The sequence below is a fragment of the Helobdella robusta genome (genome assembly GCF_000326865.2).
Source record: "Helobdella robusta unplaced genomic scaffold HELROscaffold_1, whole genome shotgun sequence".
Classification (NCBI taxonomy): Eukaryota; Metazoa; Annelida; class Clitellata; order Rhynchobdellida; family Glossiphoniidae; genus Helobdella; species Helobdella robusta.
In genome coordinates this window covers 10,141,817-10,145,899 of record NW_008703570.1, presented here as the reverse complement: position 1 = coordinate 10,145,899, position 4,083 = coordinate 10,141,817, and positions in this window count along the sequence as shown.

The following is a 4,083-nucleotide window of genomic DNA, read 5'->3' as shown; positions in this document are numbered from 1 at the left end:
AAAATGTGTGTGTATTTCTGCATAGATATACACACACATACATATATATATATATATTTATACATACCTTCATAATGTATATGCGATATGATGTATAAAAATAGGAACGGACCTGTTATAAACGTTTGATTGAGGTTGTTGGCTTTTTGCAGGTTCTGGATTTGATTCGTGTATAAAAGTTAAAGGACTCAATGTTGATTCTATCATTTAGTTAATTATATAATGTATAAATATCAGTTTAATAATATTATTTTCATTGATAGTTAGCAGTTGCAGTAGTGTAGTAGTCATTGTTATTAACATTTTTTTTTACTTACAATAATATGACATCAACACTGATATCAAGAGTGATAACTATAATGATGAAAATTATGAAGATGTAATTCAATGATTAAAAATCTATCTACCTGTCTATTACGATTGTCTGACTGATACGTAAGTACAGCTTCAATCATGATTCAGTCCTTTGTTTATGAAGATAAGATAAGATTATCATTAATTTGATCGAAGTCAGTCGTACTATACTATAGGTATAATATAATTAGCACATGTGCAACACATATATTGAATTGAATGTAAACCTGTGTTGAATGTAACTTTAATGTGATCTGACGAGTCGTGTATATTGTTATAGATAGTGTAACTGTAAAGTGAAGAAGGGAGATGCAATTGCAGTCATACAACTGGAGATGATTTGAAAATAATTTCTTGACAACGATCGATCCATCCATTGATAACACTCAACAACCTAACCTACAATACAATACAATACAATACAAAAAAAAACATAAGTTCGAAATTTTTCTAAAAAATTTTCTAAAGAGGTTGTTGTGTAGAGAACAAACGAGAAGAATTGCAACAACAAACAAGAAATACTATTGATGATATTTGGTATTATTTCATTCTTTACTGGAAAAACAATTGTTTATTCCTTTAATTATTTATTTTTTTATTTATAATAAAATTATTTTATTTTATCTATTTATTATAGATTGATTATTACTATTTATTATTACTATTTAATTTTATTATTTATTTTTAATTTTGTTATTGGTGTCTTCAGCAGCGATGTCATCCCGCCGAAAGCAGGCCAATCCATCCAGGAACAAATTAGGTTGGTCTCTTTATGTCTGTTTGTCTTTTTATTTGTTTGTTTGTATATTTGTTTGTTTGTGTTTTTGTATGTTTGTTTGTTTGCATGTTTGTTTGTTTGTTTGCATGTTTGTTTATTTGTTTGATTTTTGATTGGTTATTTATTATTTATTTCAACCTGTTGAATTTTATGTTAGCCACAGTTTTTGTAGTTTGAACTTTTTTGAATGATTTTAGCAACCTGTGTTACCATCATTGTTGGTTTATGATGAAGTGTTGTTGTTGATCCGGTCAAAATTTTCCTTATTGAGATTAATGATTTTTCTCTTGTTTTAAAACTGCTAATAAATGTATTCATCTGCCAAATTCATTTGATCAAAACAAAATCATCATCTGCACACGTGTGTGTTTGTGTGTGGTGTGTGTGTGTGTTTGTGTGTGTGTGTATCTGTATACATGTCTATGTTTAGAATAGAAACAAAGTAGATGAAATTTATAAAATTTGCGTCAAAACAAAAAAAGTGAGTATTTACATATACGTACGTACGTACATAAAACACAAACACATCCACAAATTCGTCATAAATACAATGTTACATAAAAAATACATGTATAAACATTACACTCACAAAAATGCACACATACATACATATACATAATCACATAGATACATTTTTGTATATATATATATATATATATATATATATATATATATAATACACACAAATATATACATAAGTACATATACAAATACCCATTAATACAAACGCGTATACAAGCAAGCACATATACAAAGATAAAAATCATCGATATTATATACGTATACATACACGTGTGTATGTATACGCATATATACACATGTATATATTTATATACTTATACATATTCGTATGTATATATGTGCATATATGTATTGACAATTTTCATGATAAGACCATAGTTGGAGTCGGATTAAAGATGTGATAACTAGATAAGATGATGATGTTTTTGATGATGATGACGATGATGATTGTGATATTTGCTTATGAAGATGATGGCAGTGATGATGATTGTGATGTTTTTGATGATGGTAGTGATGACGATGGTGATGACGAAAGGGAAAATGAAGATAGCGATGATGATAGTTAAAAACTACTGACGACGACGATGATGATAACGCTGATAACGGTTCGACGTTTCAAAGATGATAAAAGATAAAAAAATGATGATTCTGAGAACAAAAATGACAATAACTAACATAATAAGGGTGAGTGTGATGGTGCTGTTGTTATCATCATTATTATCATCTCTCTAATAACTACTACTATATGTAACTACTTCACTGTTACTACTGTTACTAAGGTTGTTAGTACAATTGCCACACTACTCACCATTACTCTAACCAGCATTACAACAGAGAAACACAAACATAATAGATGTAAACTGAGCTACGATTGTAGTCATCGTCTTTACTTTTTCCTCATTTTATTATCATCCACACCCAATTCTTTATCACCATCACCATCATTGTGATGTTGTTTGTTGTTATAAGTTTAGTCAGTGGTCGTCAACACCACCATCTGCATCATCATCGTCATCAGTATCTTTGGCATCTTTATTATTATCATCATCCTTATCATCATCGCCATCATCATTTTTCCATTCTTATCGTCTTTATCATTCACCCAATTCAAACTACATTCCTCCAGATAAGTAGTTCGCATGTTTTTGCATTTATTTATCTTCATTTTGTTTACATTTTTATGCTTACGTTTTTCTGTCTATGCTTCTTATAGTTTTGCTCAAATATTTATCTTTGTTGTTGTTATTTGTTTGTTTGTTGCGGTTCTTAGATTTTTCTAATGTGTTTTAATGTCTATGTTATCTGTTCGATATTTTATCGTGTCTTTGTTTATTCTTTATGACATTATAGTTTGCTTGCATTTTTTTTTTGTTTTTTGCAGTATCTTTCTCTTTTATTTATCTGTTCAATTTTTTTGCTTATTGATTTTTAATGCCCTCATATTTGTCTGGTTTTTGATGTTGTTGTTACTGCTGTTGTTGATGTTATTGATGTTGTTGTTGATGTTGTTGTTGCTTTGCAATATTTCAACGTCAAAATGTATTGCCAGTCATTATGCGTTGTTAGAGCAATAACATTCATCACATCCACCATCAACCTCACTTTGTTTTCATCATCTTAATTGTTTGCTTGATTGATTAATTGATAGTTTGATTGATTGATTGGTTGAGTGATTAATTGGTAGTGTGATTGATAGTTTGATTGATTAATTGATTGTTTGCTTGCTTGCTTGATTGATTAATTGATAGTTTGATTGATTGGTTGATTGATTAATTGATAGTTTGATTGGTTGATTGATTGATATAATTAACTTTTTTTTATTTCATCATCATCTTTATTTTCAACTTGTCATTTCAGTACAATTGACCTACAATTGACCTACAACTTGACTTTTTTCATAAGGGGCTGTTCATGAAGGGTTTCCCGCTTTTTGCAATTTTAGACTCAATCTCTGACATAAATTGTCACAAAATTCAAAAACTTCCTCTTTTAAAACGTGCAACAGTTACTTGACTACCTCTCTCGAACGTGGTTACGATTTGAAATATTTCACGAATTATGATCTAATTGCTACAAACTGCATCCATTAGCGTTTAATCTAAGCAAACACGTAGGGCTCATAACTTTGTGAATTGATGATTCCTCTAATTGAATGTTCACACCGTCAAATGTTCACCTAATTAAATGTTCACAATATTAAATAAATGTTCATTCAACGTACCAAGTGTTCATCCAGTTAATGGTTCACTTGTTAGTAATTGATTGAGGATTGTCAATTAAATAGGCCATTAGCAAGGGATAATAATATTTAGCTAAAACGACATGCAAGAAAGAATAGTAGTAATAATACTTTTCTCTCTTCTCATATAGATGACCCGGTTGTCAATTGACTAACTGATTAGTATACAGGGACAATGGTAAATAATTAA